Below are 12,381 nucleotides of genomic sequence, written 5' to 3'. Positions count from 1 at the left end.
CTGGGTGACTCACAACAAACATTAAAAACATATATATATATATATATATATATATATACACACACACACACACACACACACACACACGTGTGTGTGTGTATACACACATACATACATAAAACATTGATTAAAAGCATTACTAAAAAAGGGGAAGAATTACTAAAAACGAGAAAGGAGAGTCCAAGAAGATGAAAAATCTGAGGCTGAAGACAGCAGGCCTCTATGGGCCTAGCCATCCCCATGCTTGAGGTATTCCCTCCCCACCCCAGGCCACGTGGCAGAACCAGGTCTTCAAGGCCCTACGGAAGGCCAGGAGTGAGGGGGCCTGTCTCACCTCCGGGGGCAGAATGTTCCAAAGAGCGGAGGCTACCGCAGAGAAGGCCCGCCTTCTAGACCCCGCCAGTCAAAGTTCTTTCACTGAGGGGGTCCGAAGCATGCCCTCTCTGTGTGATCAGGTGGGACAGGTTGAAGTCATAGGGGAAAGGCAGTCCCTTAGGTAACCTGGCCCCATGCCATGTAGGGCTCTAAAGGTGATAACCAACACCTTGAATTGGACCCGGAAGCAAACTGGTACCCAATGCAGCTCACGGAGCTCACTGCCATATTCCAGTGAGAAAGACTGTGAGCAGATGATCTATTTGGAGTTTAGGAGATCACAATTAATGGCAACATCTCCAGGTTTCTATGCCTTAGTCAATAACCATTCTGACTCTGAGCTGCATCATATTATTCCCAGATTTCCAGCACAGTGACCAGGGATACCAATGTAACTGCAGATTTGGGCCCACCAAATTCCCTGCCCCACTGAACGTTCTTCCCTTTTAAACAACATGGAAGTTTGCACGCTGAAAAGTAAAATACCAGCCTCCAGCATCACCTTTATTTCTAAGAATCCTCTGAGCCTGAAATAAGTTCCACAATTTATTTACAAAACAACAACAATATGCTTTGCTGTAGCCCAGTGTTTTCTTTGGAAGTGTGACCACTTGTCCAGAAAAAGTGTAAACACGATCAGAAGTAGTAAGGGAGTATCCTGCAAGCAGTGTAGAATGGGCTACAGGTGGTGACAGCTTAATGGTTAGTCCTTTATAGTTGGGTGTTTATCCTATGGAATCTGCCCATCCACAGCCATTTTGTGAGAGCACTAAGAACATATTGACAAAACTCTGAAGGCATACACCATCCTCAACGATTAGACCCTTTGAGACTTTATATCCCAAGCTTTTAATTCTCTGCAGGATCTCATGAGCTTTTCGGATATAATCACCAACATCTCAGAATATTTGGAAGTTTGAGCCAGTTTGGTCTAGTGGTTAAGGCTCCAGGCTAGAAACCAGAAGATTGTGAGTTCTAGTCCTGCCTGAGGTATGAAAGCTGGCTGAGTGACTTTGGGCTAGTTGCTCTCTCTCAGCCCACGACGTCAGGCTCGGGAGACAAACTGGCCAGTCGTTTAATTCCTGTTGTAACCAGTGGATCAACATTTGGTTGATCCGAAAAAAGCGGACCCTGCACCTGCAGGAAAACATTAGAAAGAAAGAAAAAAATCTCAGAATATTTGCCAATTTCATCTTATTTCAGGCAATTCACACTTTTTAATTTTTAAATTGTATGGAAGGCTGGGGAACCACATGGAAAGCCAGTAAATGACTTGTGGGCACCATATTGCGAAGTCCTACTATAGACTTTGTTCTCTCTACATAAACCCCTAGTGGGCTCTGCCCTTTTGGCACAGACTTTTGATATCCCCTACCATACTCAGTGACCTATTTTGGAAAAGCAATTTCTTCTGCCGAGAAAGGAAGTGTTTTCTGCTTAATAAGGCTCTTTAGGCACTCCAGAACTGTTACTAGGCAGGGTTCCAGACCTAGAAATAAAGCAGCTCACAGCAGAAGTTACTCCAAGCAATGCAGGACAAGAAGTGCTATTCTCACTGCAGGGTGGGGAAAGGAGTTCTGAACAGGTCTGCAGTTGGGAATCTAACCTATTTAAGGCTTGGATAGGAGACCCCAGGAAATCCCAAGGCTGTAGGCTAGACTGGGAAGTAAAACAAAGCAAAAGAAAACTTCCAAGCAAGCCACATCTCTAATGTTACTAAGAAAACTGAATGGACCTGTCTATGAAGTCACCAGGAGCTGCGCTTTTTAGAAGGAAGACATCAGCTCAGGTAGAGTTAATTGGTTCGTTGAGATGTGGTAGCTGTTTTTCTCAATAAATCAAGAAAAGATACCCAAGAGGGTAGAAAAAAATGAAAACAAATATATGGCAATTTGACTATATAAAAAAATAAGCAGCCTGTTTTCTCAACAGCAATCCACAGTGGGTGGATAAATAACACAATTAAGATAAATGTTTAATTTTTACACTTGTCAACCTTTTCTATTAATAAATTGGGCAATTTAGAGCCTCAGTCAATATACTGATGTGTCAACTATCTTTTTCATTTTCATGAAAGCTGGAAGCACCACTCCATGCCCTCAATAAGTAGCTGAATGCAAATATGGTATGTGCTGAATGACAGCAAACAAACTAAACTGAGATCCAGGAGAAAAGAAAACTATTCCAATGACAGCCAACTGATGGCTAAAGAAATGCCAATTTTACCTGCCCTGGATGGAGAGGCACTATCTCATATACCAACCAAGACAATATTCCTAGACTGGAACTTCATATTGCTCATGGATTTGATTTCAAATATGCCCACTCTGACAACCTCCAACTGGGCTTGGAGAATGTCCTGGAGCTCATTTGAAAGACTGTTGGGAAAAATTCAGGTACAGCACAATGTTCTGCTCCTCTTTGATAGGAGTAAGTTAACTGTGCTGGCTTCCTGATAGATCCTAGGGTGCCATGAATCAGTTGATTCAGACAAATAGGATGAGAAATCCATTCAGGAAGTAACAGCGTTTCAAAGGCCTGTTGAAAATAAGTGTGAAATTCCCACTGGGTGAATTGGAAGGAAAAAAGCCAATATTTAATATAAGAACAGCTGAACAGGAGGCCAATCAACTCTGTCTTACCTGAAGTTAACAGTTGGAATGTCCCCAAGCGCACAGGAATGAAGATGGATGTATACTGAGAATCATAGATGGAATCCTTTCAGGTAGGACTTGTGAATGATATTGTGATCCCTATTGTAATCCATATATATATATATATGGATTATATATATATAATTTTTTTATTAAGAATTGGGATTACAATAGTAAAAAGTAATACAAAATAAAGTTAGAGAAAGAGAAAAGAAAAAAAGAATGAAACATGCAGGAAAAAAGAACAAGAAAGAAAGAAGAAAAAGAAAAGAATATAATAAAGAAAAAGAAATATATAAAGAAGTGATTCCAACCTTCATCACAACAAGTAACCCTTCACCCCTTATAAGGTTACAAACAGATATCTCTTCATCCCATATTCCATCCCTTAACTATAAGCAAATCCATAAAACACCAAATTTTCAATCCTGGCATTAGAAAAATATCCACATAAAGGGTTGCCAGAACTTTGCAAAAAAACCCAAACAACTTATTTTAACCTTGATCAAATAAGCCAACTTTATATTCCTTCCTTTTACTTCTAACAGTCTTTAATTCAAACAAATATTGTCATAGGATTCAATTCTTCTTTATCCCATTGCACAGATCTCTTCAAGGCTTTAACAAGTTTCTTTTGTAGATCCAGTAAGAAAACATTTCCCAGGTCATTCTCTTGGCTAATCACTGGTATTTCCCTTTTAATTTTTAAAACTTCACCCAGTTTATTTTGTATATCCAGTAAAGCGTCCTTTTCCAAATCATTCTCTTGGCCTGTCATTTGTAGTTCCACTTTTGGTACGTTCTCTGTCTTGTCAGATAAAATTTGTTCCACATCTGTCATTCCTTCATTAACATCTTTTGGACATAGTCTATCCATAGAAGCAGACATCATTACCTGCAGTGTTGATATTGTAGTTACTAATTTCTGGCTCCATTATTCAACGATCTCCATTTATATTTTGAATGTTATAACGTTTTGTGTCATTCTGTAAGTTCCAATATTAATCAACATCAAGAACAGGCTTGTATTTTTTTTCCTTCTGCTAAAAATTTTTAGTCCCCTCTAGTGTCGAGTTTTTAAAACCATAAAGTAACTTATCTTTGTTATGACTTACAACAGCCAGGATAGCCAAAATAAATCTGTTTCCCATGGGAAAGTATTTATTTTTATAGTTATTTACAAAATCTTATATTAAAAGTCAATATTCCAATTTATCTGGACCCTTAATCCTTTATAACTTTCTTAGATCAAATTTGATTTAGCCTTTTGCTGTTTATTTCAAATTCTTTAAGTTCTTAAGCTTATAATTATTTTTTCTTTCGTTCAGGGTTGAAGATAAATCACCTGATGACTTTTCAAACTTGTCATTCTGAAGATCTCTAATAGCTTTAAGAGGATTAAGAGGCAATTTCCAAAAGTAATTAGAAAGTGAGGTCTGCTTAGTGTCCTTTAAAAGGGTCCACCATGATTGCAAGCAAGATGGCTGATCAAAGGGATCAGCCATCTCCTGGTGCTCAAACCTGTGGAAGACCACTGTCCTGCAGTCTCCTTGTGAGAAGCAGCCTTCTGGAGCACATGTGGGTAAACTTCTGTCCTCTCCTTATGCAGAGAGGTTCTGAGGAACTGGTCTACTCACCTGTTCCTCGGTCTTTGCCATAGTTGTCAGCTCCAGTTTTCCATATCTCCCCTGGAAGTCAGGACTTGTGACTGTTATTGTTATTCTGACAGATACGTGCAGGCATGCCAATGCCACTTTCCCCAACTTTTGGACAGAGGGAGGGTGCGGCAGGTGTGCAAAGCAGGAAAATTGGATCTGACTCCCTTTCCTCGCATTAAACATACAAACATGAGACAGCTCCTGAACAAAACTAGAGACTGACTCTTGATAGTAACAGCTGTCTTCAACCCAGAGACCACTGAAGACTTGATTAACATTGGCAAAGGAGATGATCAGTCCTGAGATTTTTGTTGATTTGAAACAATCTAGCTTCACATCATCACTTTGTAAAAAAGAAATCTATTGCTGATGGAAACAAATACTAACCGCATTGTCATTATTAGAAAAGTGCAGCTTGGTATCTTATGTAAAACATGTATCTGTTCACTACAGGCACAGCTACAAAAATCTCTCCGCTGAATTTCACAATTCTGATTTCATTCTCAGAAGTTTGAACAGGCAGCTAAAATGTTAATCAAATGTTAATTATGTGTGATACAATGATGAAGAAACCTCACAGAAGTTCATTTCTTTTGGTTCAAACAATATTAGGAAACTGCAATGCTCAGGGAGTCGGTAAAAATAGATTTCATTTTTAAGAAGGGCACAGCCACGGGTTGTAAAGCTTTTATTTCTTCATCAGTAGCCTTAAATTAAATCCTCTCATAGACTACTAAAACAGATTGAGAGTCACCACTAGCAATGTACTCAACAGGATTAGAGTGGAATAGAAGAAAGTGGGAGATACATCTAAACAATGTTTAAAGGCAGGTACCAGGAACATGATGTGAAACTTGTACTGGGGATGTGTTGGGGAGAAAGCGCCAGTTGCCTCCAGGACCCATGAGGTAGGGTCAAGCAAGAATTTTCACTAATAGAAAAACAGGCTGTCTTCCAATTCAGCACAGCATTGTAAATAAAGCACTAACTTCGCTCTGGTTTCAGTAAATTGCTCCAGAACCAGAGAAAAATGACTCCGGTCTCAAACCTAAACTGACCTTCTGCAACTGCACAGCTCCAAAGGTGGTTATAGACTGATGCCAGCTCCTCATCTGGAGATGCCTTAAGACAGAAGCAAGCAAACGCTTATAGAAGCGTACTGTTATTCTGAACAGACACCACATTCCATCTCCAGTTTTTGATTTTCATGTGAAATATTCTGCCATAATGGAGCAAGAGTTTTGCTAAGTCTAGAGAAACTTCATAAGGATGTGAAGAAATAGCACATATGAATTACATAAGAAAAACATAAACTCTGTGGAAATTCTTAAGCAAAATATTTGATTCTCTGGGTGGATATGGCTTTGCACCTGCCCAGTGATCATCTCACCTTTCACCAGCGTTAATATTGTATTTCATCTTTTTCAAATTGCAATAGCCAATTTTGGAGCTTTCCAAATATTCCAAGTTTCAAAGCAACAATTCATTTTCAAAATCCATTTAAATCATCCTCAGCAAAGTCATTCCTACAAATTCCTTTGTTCTTTCACTTCTATAGGATTTGTTTCTTTGGTTGTGAGATCCTTAGTGGAAGCCTCCTCTGCAAGATGCTAGCAGTTAGAAATCTCATATTCTGTGCAGGAAACAAAGAGCAATAATTGGTTTTATGGACTTTTAGCATGGGTAAACATCTCAATCTTAACATAAAATGTTCCATCAAATCCATATTTCACATTTGAAGCCATTGTTTTCTGTAGTGGAGTTTCTGTTAAAAAGAAAACCCCAATCAGTTGGGGTTCACTTCAACAGGATTTCAGAAAAAGCTTAGTAAAGCATATTTATAGATTCTATATTAGAGAATAATTTCAGTATGAGATAAGTATTTCAAACCCTACTCATGTTAGTTTAGTTTACATTACAATCTTAACTGCCATTTTTAAGTAGCATTTACTGGCAAGGTTTCTTATTTCAATTAGTTTTGGGCCCAATCTGCTTTGGGGAAGCTTATCAAATACTTTATGTTGCAAGCAACTAATTAGTTAACTTACAGCAATTTAAGATAAATGAAATTCGGTGCCTCAAAGTTCTACAATGCAATTTATTTATTAAGCAAATTAATAGTCATCTCTTGAATATACAATAGATGGAGCTCAAGTATAAGTCTGCAACTAATGAAATAATGAAAATGCGCACATTTTAATCTTTATAATAAAACATATATAGATTATGCACATTTTATTCTCCTGTTGCTTCCTCTGGGACCCCAAGACATTTGGAACTCATTTTGCATAGACAAGGGGATTGGTGAAGTCATTAAGGTGCTGGACTAAAATGGGGAAAATCTTGGTTTGAGTCCACCATCATGGAGGCTGTTGTGGAGAAAAATTGGAGGAGGGAATGCTATGAATGCTCTTCTGAGCTTCTTATGAAAAAGTGGGATATGGATCTAGCAAACAAAATATTTCTTCAACAGAAATTTCTGTCCATGACCCATGGAAACCATTTTTGAAAGTGAAGACATTTTGGGACTTCTGGGGAAGAAATGGTGGATGTAAGACGGCTCTAGAAAAGTGGAGCTGACAGCTATACAGAATGAAGAGCCGATGAGTAGGCAGCCTCTTCGATAATTCCTCTCTGCTCAAGGAGAGGACTTGAAATCACCCACAAGTTCTTCAGACAGTTGCTCCCCATAAGATGATTTCAAGACAATGGTCTCCAGTAGGTTTAGAGCTCTGGGAGATGAGGGAATAGCCATCTTGCTCAACCCATGGTCAGAGCCTTTGAAAGGACACTAAATTTGCATACTTCCTTTTCTAATCACTTTCAGAAATTGCTTGTTAATTGCTTTTCAGCTATTAGGAATTTTTGGATTGACAAGTTTTACAGCACTGGGTGAGTTTCTTTCAATCCTTAGCGAAAGAAATTTTAACTACATGTTTAAGAACTTAAAAATTTGCGGGGAGGGGAATCAACAGCAAAAGGGTGATTAAAACTTTGTTTTCAGAAAGTTACAAACAGACTAAGTGTCTTGATAAAATTGAAATAAGATTTTGGAATTATAAAGAATCCTTCCCATGGGAAAATGCTTTTGTTTTGAATTCTTTAAAAAAATGGTAAGATTTAAAAAATTGGACACTAGAGAGAATTAAAGATTACAATTAAAGGAGAACACTTAAACTCAACTTCCAGTTACAGAGTAAAGCAAAATATTTTGACATTGGACATACTGAAAGGTATTTTTGAACAATGGACTCAGAAGTTAATTTTAAGAGCATCTGCCTCTATAGATAGACTTTGTTTAAAAGATGTTATGGAACAGGAACAAGTTCTAACTGACAAAATTGAGATTGATTTGAAAGTGGATTTAAAAATGACAGGCTACAAGAATGACATAGAAAAAGATGTTACACTACTGTTGATATACAAAAGAAACCAGCTGAGGTCTTTATAATTAAAAGGGATATACAAACAACAAACCAAGAGAGTGACTTGGATACTTTTCCTATATGGGATTTACAAATGAGACTTGTTAACTTTTTGAAGAATGGTGTGAGAAGGAACAAAGAAAAAAATTAAAAGAAATCAAGTTCTAGGACATTATTTGAAGGGAATAAGGTCAGGATTGTCAGGAATATAAAGCTGGTTTATTTGATCATGGTTAAAATAGATATGTTATCTCTGGTAACCCTTAATGGACTTTTGCTGACATCAGAACTGAAATGATGCTTTATGGATTTGTTTATAGATAAAAGATGGGATATGGGAGGAAGAGATTATTTGTTGTATTTGAAGAGAAGGTGATAACTTACTAAAATCGTTTATACTTGTGATGAAGGTGGGAAGTCACTTCTTTATATGTTTCTTTTTTCTTTACTATATCCTTATTTTTTCTTTCTTTTCTATTTCTCTTTCTATGTTTCCCTTTTTCCTTTCTTTTCTGCACCTTCTATGCTTTCTTTTTATTCTTCTATTTTTTTCAGTGTGTATTAGTTTTTACTGTTGTAATTGTAATATTTAATAAAATTATTATAAAAAAAGAAGAAAGTGAAGACATTTTGAATGGATGGAAGTCTATTGTTCAAATGTCCAGTTCCTTGATCTTCTTAGTGTGAGCTTTTGGCTCCTGGCTTCTATTCATTTTCTATGTAGTATCAGTGTAAAAAAAAAACATCAAATTAATTGACTCACATAGAGTATGATGCATTTAAAGAATGGGTAACATAAGGCTTACAATCAAAAGGAGTTTGGTAGCATCTTTTCAGACTATCAAATTTTATGAAACCTTTTGTGAAGTACTGTTCACTTCATCAGGGTGTAGTTCATGAAAGCTTATGCGTTTTAATAAAATCTGCTAGTCTGAAAAAGTGCTATCAGACTCATTCTGATTTTGTGCTACCATAAACAGACACAGCTCTCCTCCTGCAATAAAGGTTACAGGTATACAGTAGCCTGGCCTTTCTAACAAGATTTCCCCTTAAAATAATTAATGGTGGATCGATAGACATCTACATGTCATATGAGAGTTTATGACAAAATATGAGCTATGGCTCCAACCTGGACTAGACATAGAAGGTCCATTTCCAACAGTAATACCAACCCCCAACATTCTTCAGAAAATATAAATTACTATTACATGTCAAGCAAGACATCATGTCAGACTGTAAAACAGAGCTTTCTTCAACAGGTCCTAATTCTGGGTTCTGTGTAGAAATAAGCAAAGCTTTCTTGGGAGCCAACTGATGTTTTCTTTAAAGAACAGGAAGATTATATAATATTCAGTGTTCCTTTCCTTTCCTTTCCACTTTCTGTTTCAGGTTTTGTTTGATGTAATTATTTCTCCTTCAGAGTCTTCTTCCTCTTTCCTGGATTAATCATGGAAAGTCTTGAATCAGTCAGGCTATATGAGGATATCACTTGAGAGTGAAGAAGGGCACCTATGGCAAATGAAGATAATGGAGAAGTTAACATTTCTGCATGATAACAAAGCCACCAGAAAGGAGAATGCATTTTCAGCAGAATTCCGGAAGACTGTTTGCCCTTCTCATTAAACTCACACACACACAGAGACACACACACAGACATACCCACAAACACACAGAGCTAGTTTTGGCTCAATTTTGTACTGAATAGATTGAGGAGTCAAAATCTGCCAGAGCTCAAGCAAGAAGCTAACCTTTCTAGGGAAATGGATTTGTTGCCTTAAACAAAGAAATCAGGTATTGCAAGAAAACAAACGAGAAACCCAGATACTGAGTCTTTTCAATGAGTAGTGATTAGAGTAACTTGTCACTTAAAACAGTGAATTATGTATGCACTGTTAATTCAACAAGGTACAGCTATTTCATCAAAGCTTCAAAGATGCAGAAAGTGTTTTGTTCCTTTATGATTAGTTAAGCCCTAGGGTAAGCTCATACACTCACTTGTGGATCTGCCTAGGGGTGGACCAGAGAGAAAAGGTGCCTGTTAGGTTATGTATTGCAGCTCTACTTCCTACATGTAGCTGAGTGAAGGACTGGAAATTGCATGGCAGAAACCACGGAGATGTATACTGTCCTTTTCTCTTGCCTTTTATTGAAACTGACTTCTTCCTCCCTCCTGCCCACCTCCTCCCCACCACCAATGTTTGGGATCTTATTTCTAGAAGGTACAACACAGGCAATATTTGCAAATTTCTCTTTTTCTTCACGTAATTGTTGCAAGTATCTCCGCCCAACCCCATTCATCTTCCCATTTCACGCCCTCTTTCCATCAAGATCTTTTAGGAACAAACCTCCAAGAAACAAAACTGGGAAAATAATTATAGCTACAAGGATACATCAACCCTTAAAGTAAGAGTCAATTCTGATAAATGGTTTCATACAGAAGTTTCATTATTTTTCTTGGCATAAGGTTATCGCCAAAGATAAAAATGGTTGAACAAATGAAATAAAATGCATCTAGCATAAATAACAATACTTCAACAACTCAGCATATATCTGTCTACAGAGGAGTCCCATATTCATTCATCGTTTACTCTTACTGCAAGTATGCATGCTGCGTACTCAGTTGTGGGAAGATTTTTAACATAAAATGTTAAAAAAAGACTGAATTCTTTTTCTTATTTATTTAGTCATCTGATCCTACGACATAATTATTTTTACTCCAGAATGATATTTTAGTCATATATCTTTGTTTACTCTGTTATTTACAAGCGAAAATCGGTATTAACTCTTTCTTTACAAGAACTTTTCATCAAGATGAGTCTCTTGCCTTCAATTGTGCTATAGGAGACATGATTTATTATCATTATCTCATGACAGACCCCTTGGATTCCATGGCTATTGTCCCATGACCAGTTTTCCTCTCTAGAACAACAAAACCTTTTTAAGGGTATAGCAACCACTGACTACTTTTTATTTTTGTTTAATTGTATTCATTTTAATCTTCTATCTTGAAAGCAACATCTGGAGACACAAAATCAGACTGAATAGATGTTGAGGGATTTGTGCACTAGCTATGTGATAAGGTTAAAAACAAATCCTAGTAAGGTTTAAAAGATCTATCTCTATGCCTATGATGTGGAGGGTTTGATAAAGAAGATATTGAAAAAAATACTCAGGAGCTAAGTAGTATGTCATTATGAGAAACTACATTACATAAAGATTTCAGAAATTAAAACAAAAGAGATTATGGGCTTCATCCATAGCACAAGAAGACTTCTTGTGCAGTGCCATTTTCCCACTCCTTTCCCAGCACATGGAATCTCCCAAATTGTTTCTGAAGGGTCCCTCAAGCCTCTAGAATAAATTTGGAAATGTGGAAGCACAGAACACTATCATCCTATTAAGGCATCCTTTTGTCTTCCCCTAACCAAAGGCATTTTTAATAAAGGTGCATAAAAGTCTATATACAGTCAGGTGTATAATGAGAGTGCCAACAAATGATTTAATCCATGTGACTTAATCATGGACACACTATGAAGGAGGAACAATAATTAGCTTTCCAATTTTAAAGAACTTCATGCATAAAAAGTGGTCTAGGAAAATCTTCCCTACATATATAACCTCCGTTTTCAGAGCATGATAGATACTAAAGGCATAAAAGAAAAAGAAAAGAGAAAGTTAGAAAATAAATCAAGTAGAGTAAGTGTAATATTTCTCAGCTGGCTTTGGGTATTAGAGGAATGGGGAGGGGACAGGAAACAGATCACTCCATGTAACATCTTAAATATAACTTTTCTTTCTCGTATTTACATGCATATATATTTGATTATAAGCATTTTATATTTTTCTGCAGAAGGAGAAACAGATATTTTACAGAGAGAAGATACAGATATACTGTATATAAGTAGATGAAACAAACAGATGATACACTTCTAACAATTCTCTTACGCTTGTGCAAAGAAATTAATTCAGGCTGGGGAGATTATTTCCTTTACCAAGTGAAGAGGCCACCAGGCATCCTTTGACAAATGATTTGGGTGGCCTTGAATCCAGTGCGGCAGCAAAAAGATTCATGCCACTGTTTTCAGGCTGAGCAGTTTCAAGATTGCCCACAGAGTCTAGGGTCTCTGGAATCACCTAGTCTGGAAGACATTCATTGCAACCAAGGGGCCCACAAGTTGGTCGCCTTCAACATACACTTCAAGCAATCCCACATTTGCTGAAGCCACCCTTCCTAGAAGCACTAGAACACAGTAACCCTTTTGGTCCTTT

The sequence above is a fragment of the Python bivittatus genome, unplaced genomic scaffold (genome assembly GCF_059951505.1).
Source record: "Python bivittatus isolate LINGU-HERP-01145 unplaced genomic scaffold, Pbiv_v1 ctg000200_np1212, whole genome shotgun sequence".
NCBI classification, from domain to species: Eukaryota; Metazoa; Chordata; class Lepidosauria; order Squamata; family Pythonidae; genus Python; species Python bivittatus.
This window is presented reverse-complemented; position numbering follows the sequence as displayed.